The following is a 6,223-nucleotide window of genomic DNA, read 5'->3' as shown; positions in this document are numbered from 1 at the left end:
CGAGCGCCCGGCCGGCTTCCTCTGTGGGCTCCTCTGAGCATCAGAGGACTGAAAAGGGCCCTTGGGTCATGAGTTACGTTACATCATACTATATCTCTGCTCAAACGCCGACCTAAACTAGCCGGCGCTGCTTTTCCCATCTAGTCCGCTCCTGTTGGAAGCCCTTTGGAGCCCCCTCTGTGATTAGAAACACTGTTTGCCTTTGTAACCTAAAGCTTCTGTGGTCAATCTGTTCCCTTCTATTCTCGTGCCAGCATTGTCCTCTAGCCGAAGAAGTGCTTTCCCTATCTTCTGCTTCCCCCCTGCTTTCCTGGCGAGCACAATGCTCCCTGCTCCGCAGTGCTGTCAGGGCTGCAGTGCTGTGGGGGGGGTGAGGTGCTCCAGGGAGACGTGGATGCCTCTGCTCCTCTTAGCTGGTGCTGGGGGAAGAATGGTTGGGATCAGAACTAACTCCTCTCCCCTCTCTCGCTCCTGTGCAATTAGTCTGCTTGGCTCAGGAAAGATGGAGGAGAACAAAGAAAACGACCTTCAGCCTCCGTTACCTCAATCTTACGCAGCAACTGTAGCCAGACAAAGTACAGTGCCTTCAACTTCGACCATGCCAGGTAAACAGCACGGCTGTCCTTCTCCAGAGACAAGCAAGAAAGTGCCCTGGGGCAAAGTCTCCCAAGGCTTCAGTCAGAAACCCCTTTGTGCAATGCAGACTGGGGCAGCAGGACTTGAGCGCACCTGGTTCAGCCCCTGCCCCCAAAACAAACCAGACATTCTCTGCTCTGCGTCCCGGGACCCCTTCTCAGCACTTCTCCCTGTGCAGAGCTGTACCCCAGACAGGCCCCCAGCAGAGCAGTAACCACATCCGAGCTTCACAGTCAGTTGGGCAGCAGCTGCTGCCAGTTGGGGTCCAGGCGTTGAAACTGTGGGTGCAGAAGTTGGAGCTCACTCTTTTTTGTGGCAAGATCGCTACAGATTCTGTAGAACCCAAACCAGTTACACCTTACCCTAACAAAGACTAAATGGTAGCAGGAGAAGACTGGGTGATTATCACCATATATTCCCAAGTCTAAAGTTCCACGTGTGGATCTTACTCTGCAATTGGTGCGTACACTGCTGGTGGGAGGAGGAAAGCTGCTCCCACAGGAGCTGGCCGTGCAGTCTTCCCTCATCCCTGCTGTCGATGGAGATACTTTTCCACAGTCCCTCGGAGCTCTGCCAAAAAGCCAGAGGAAGCAGCTCTGTGCTAAAAGGTGATAAGCTGGTGTCTCTGCTGTTTCCAGGCTCTTTCCACCCGTTTCTCTGTAACGTGTTGCTTGTTTACTGGGGCAGGTTACTCGGAGGACGGCGGTGCCCTGCGAGGAGAAGTTATCCCAGAGCATGAGTTTGCAACTGGACCAGTGTGTCTCGACGACGAGAATGAGTTTCCTCCTGTGAGCATTCGGGACCCCTAAACCTGCTGTTCAGCCCTCATGCTAAGAAGAAAGTATTAACCTCTTACAGAAGAGATCCCGTTGTCCCCACCTTGTCCCAGCTCACTGGGAAGCCTAAAATCACCAAGGAAGTTCTAGGGACAGTGCCAGGAGAAGTGCAGCCCCACGCAGTGGCAGCGAGGGATGGGGCAGAGGTGATCCAGCCTGAGAATTAGAGATGGGTCAGAACAAACTAGCTGAGCAAAGTGCAGATGCAGGGTGGCGTTCAGGTCCAGATCTGGCCTTTGTGCCTCCTGCAGATTTCTGGTATTACCAGGAATAGCTTTAACTGAACAATGCCATCGTTTAGAAATAAAAACTTAATACTCCCTGTTGCATTTACAGTCAGTTGTATTAGTTTATGGAATGCAACTGGGCCGTACTTGAGCCTCACCAGTCTCTTCCTTTCCAAGCTAACTGAAAAGGGAACTCCTTTTCCAAGCACAGAGATGAAAGGCATACTCTTAAACCATTTTATGATTTTTACATGGTGCTTTCTCAGTTACCATTGGAAGAAGATACTGGCTTTTTTTAAATCTGACTTAAGCCTGGCAGTGTCTCTCCTGCTCCTCTTCCCATTGCACATGCATTTCTTGTGAGTATCTAACCCCTAAAGGGACAGATGTTGGTACCATGCTACGCTCTGGTTGTAATCACCAGTGTCTTCATAACAGTGATGTGTTAATACAGCAGAGCATTGTCGTGGATTTCAAGCTGTAGTCTTGGCAGACTTCTGAATCCCTTACTCTGTGTTTGGTATCCTGCTGCTGCAGCTTTGCTTAAAAAAAGAGGAAGTAAAAGCTTTTATCAGGATCCCAGGGTTTGCTCTGTACGCTGAGGCACTTCCCTGTGAGCTGCTGCGAGGTGTTCCTTAGATAAAAGATGGCCAGCTCGTGACTCCCTTTGAAACAACACTGCCCAAATCCAGCTCAAGGTGCATGAGCTTTAGACCCGTTCTGTTCTGTAGCATAACTGAGAAGAAGGGTTTTCTAGTTGTCCTACTCTATTAGCCAAGAGGATATTTAAAATGTCCCTCCTCTGGTCTCAAAGTCCTGTGGCCATGGAGAAGCCCAGGCCCCTGGAAGGAGCAGCAGGGCCAGAGAGAAATCCTTTGCTTCCTTCTGATGAACCTGCTGCTGAACGTGTGGTTTGGGGACAAGCGAATGCCAGCGGGCAGGAATCACGCTGCTCCTGAACGAGCCTTCCTGCTGGGAGTGCTCTGTGTGAAAGCAGCCCCAAACCCCTGCAGCCCAACAGCAGGAGCTTTAGTCAGGGAACTTTGATCTGGCAGAATCCTGAGCTGTCATTAACCTGGGGGAGCCACCTAACGCGTGTAACGTTAGGGAGGAGGCGCTGTGGGAGGGCAGGCGCTTCCCAAACCACTCCCTGATAACGGTGTGGTGGCTTAGTGCCCTGCTCTGGGGACAGAGGTAAGTGTTGTCCCTGGAGAGGGTTTGATTTGAGCTGCCAGACGAAGTCCCCAGAGTTGGGGCTCCAGGTTTGCTCCTCCTTTGGTGCCCCCGATGCCTTCGGCCCGTGGCCCAGCAGCCGGAGCGGCGCTGGCTCCCGCTGCGCCGGCGCTCACGGAGAGCTGCTGGGGGTGTTTGGATGCTCTGATTTCACTGAACTTTGCTGTTTTTCTCAGCCTTGATGACGTGTTCAAGGGGGGTTTCAGGCATCAGTCACTTCTGCGTGGAGAAGGAAGGAGAGAAAACCTGACCCTATCCAAGAAAAATGTTTTGACAGTACTCTGCTTTGCGGAAACATGGGAAGGGTTTTGTTTGTTTTCCAGCGTGCAACAGAAAGACATTTAAAAACCTCAAAACTTGTGACAAAATGGAATATTCACCCACAGCCCACGCCACGAGTATGGCTTTGAACTTAGACATACTTTTGGAGAAACAGCAGCGCCCAGACCCAGCAGTTCCTCTCCATTTTGAAACATCTCGCCTTCCCCTGACCTCGAGCAAGACTTCAGAAGCTCTGCTGTTAAGAGTGAGGAAAAGCAGCTTCAGTCTAACATAAAATCTGCTGCTGATTGTTGAAAACTGCCTCTTCATTAAACAGAAGGAGGGAACAGATCAGAGAAGAGATGAGAAGCCCAAGGAGGGCTCATAAAAGATGGCCTCAACAAGACTGAGCGCGGATGTTGCTCCCGATTGTGCCAGGACGGCTGAAGGATCCTGCAGGGAGAGGTGACACGAGGTCCCTGCGTCTCTCTCTTGCACTGATGGGGTGGCTGAAGCCCTTGCAGGTCTGCTGGTGAGGGGTTTATCTGTCTCAGTGAGGTCTCCAGCCGTGCTGCTGGCGTGTGCCTCGGGCCAGGCAGGGCATGGCTTGGCCAGCTCTGCTTTCAGGAGCCACCACAGTGGCTCTCCCCACCGAGGCAGGGTCAGGGCAGTTTTGGGGTTAGCACTGTGAGGTGTCATTAAAACAACCCCACAGGATTCAGCAAGCAAGATGGGCCTGAGAAACACAGCCAGAGGGTCTTAAAAATTCAGGGGTTCAGTGGGAAAGGCGATTTCTTCCAGCAGATTACTCAGTGCTTTCCCAGGCCTGCGTGACCCATCCTGAATTCAGCTGCACCCTGAAGTTTGTCAGCTTCAGGACCAGAGCTGGGGTGAAGGCCCCAGCACCCCCCGTGCCCCACAGATCTTCATACGACCAGCCAGGCTGCAGAGGCACCTCCAGCTGCGTGGGACGGGTGGTGACCCAGCTTCCTCCTCACTGTGCTGTGCTGGATGGTGCTTCGCTCGTTCCATGCACGGATATCTGACACTAAGGATTTGAAGTGATCTGTTTTTTTAACAGCTGGCTGTTAGCAAAGGCAAGGCTGTGGGTTTTGCAGTGAAACTCCACTGGTAATCATGCTTCACAGGGGATGAACTCGTTTGACAGAACCTGACTGGCCTCTTCTTCCTCACAGCAGCTCCTGCCCCGGTAGCTCGGGCATTCTGGGCAGCTGGAGCTCGCAGGATTAAGCCCAGCTTATCAGCACATTATCTGAGGTCCCTTGGGAAGCGTGCAAGCCAGTGACAGTGCTTGTGCCTCAGAACTGGGCAAGTGATGGTCCTGAAGCCCGTGGAGAGACGGATCCCAGGAGGAGGAGCTGGCATGGAGGGCTGTGGGGGCCGTGTTGGTGCTGCCAGGAGCTGTGGGTTGTGCCTGGCGGGGCCGGGGCTGGCACAGGGAGAGCTGCCCCTCGGCTGGTGGTTGGGGTCAGCAGCCCCACGGCTCTGCCCAGACCTCAGCCAGAAGTGGGGGCACTCCCCTGGCTCTCCAGCCTCGTCCCGTGGCATGAGCAGCTCATGAAGGAGCTCGGGGTCCTCGCTGCTGCTTCTATGCGCCCGCTTTACTCTTTCTCTCAGAAACTCTGCCAAATCTCAGGCCAGGCTTCCCCTCCCCTAACCCAGTCTAATGTGTCTGTGTTTAGCTCCAGGCTCCAGAGTTGAGTCCAGGGGGATGTGGAGACCCCAGAGAGTCGTGTGATGCACAGCTCACTCCTTCCCTCCCACCGTGCCAGGGCTGAACTTTTTGGGAGGCTGTGGCGAGGCGAACAGACTCGCCCCAGTCACTGAACCCAGCCTGTGTGGCTGGGCTCAGCCCAGTGCCAGCTAGAGGCAAGACTCACTTATCACCAAGCCAGATGGTTCCTGTTCCCAAGACTAAATTTGGGGAGGGGGAGAGTAAATAAACAAACATCTCACAGCTCTGCCTTTGACTGGAAAGCAGAACGCTGCAGGACATCCCTCCCCCTCCTCCTCCCATGCGCGTAAAACCAACGTGAAACACACCCTGTTGCTGGGAAAAGTAAAGGCCCTTCTGTTTTGATTTTGGTAGATAATCTTGTGCCGTGGAGGTCAGCCGGGCAAAGCCAAGAGGTCATGATGAGAAGCAAACATCCGTGCTCAGGACAGCTGCTGGGAAGTGCTTTGGAAAAGCCAGGAGTTTCGAAGAACAGATTTGTGAGTCCCCCAAGACGAGGAAAACAAAAATAAAACCCCAGGTGGGCCACTGCTTTTTCCTATGGTATGTTGAAGTGACTACCTGGCCCCACTAGCCCCTTGTTTTAATTCGTGTTGGGGAGGGGGGGGTGTCAATGTACTGTATGCACATCACTCTATTTAACAGACTATATGTTAGAACCACAATGTAAATGCTAATTTAATCAGATTTGTATGTAACCAGAATTTTATATATACCCGTTTGTCCCTTTTCTAATTTATGCTGGTTTATGTGTATAAATGTACTTATAGGAAAAGATATTACACTTATGTCTTTGTACAGTATATACATACTATTTTACCCAGGCAAAGTATTTTTGCAGTGATATTAGAGAAGATGCCGTTTGCTATGTTTAAAGACAGAATAAAGTCATGGTCTGTCCCTGGCAGCTCGCTGCCCGTGCTCCTGCTGTTCTTTGTGGGGCCCTAAAGATGTCAGTCTCGATTAAATTTTAGGAGTGGGACAGTGGGTTTGGGGGGGCTGGTGGGAGGACAGCTGCTCCCACCCTCCCCACCTGGCCAGGCCCACAGAAATCCACTTACGGGATGTCTAAAGAAAGCTCTGGGTGGGTCAGTCAGGGTCCAGAACTGCTTCTGAAACCCCTCGCTCAGCTGCCTCCCGCTGGTTCCTTCAGGTTTCAGTTGCACTTTCCAGTTTGCTTCTGTGGCTGCCCAGGCTTTGCACCTGCCCACAAAGGGCCCTGGAGGAGCTCCTGCCCCCATCTGTGCCCCTGGCATCGCAGGGGGGGTGGCAGG

General features: G+C 52.7%; 1 long non-coding RNA gene across 1 annotated transcript; it reads left to right on the top strand.

The window, feature by feature from the left end:
- Window positions 1-481: 481 nt before the first annotated feature.
- Window positions 482-5,856, top strand: LOC103778190. The gene is made up of 3 exons (XR_608189.1): window positions 482-605; window positions 1,324-1,424; window positions 5,304-5,856. It is a non-coding gene; the product is annotated as an uncharacterized LOC103778190 (long non-coding RNA).
- Window positions 5,857-6,223: the final 367 nt, after the last annotated feature.

The sequence above is a fragment of the Merops nubicus genome, unplaced genomic scaffold (genome assembly GCF_000691845.1).
Source record: "Merops nubicus isolate BGI_N331 unplaced genomic scaffold, ASM69184v1 scaffold34298, whole genome shotgun sequence".
Lineage (NCBI taxonomy): Eukaryota > Metazoa > Chordata > Aves > Coraciiformes > Meropidae > Merops > Merops nubicus.
The sequence above is the reverse complement of the archived record's forward strand: the minus strand, read 5'-3'. Positions and strand labels throughout refer to the sequence as shown.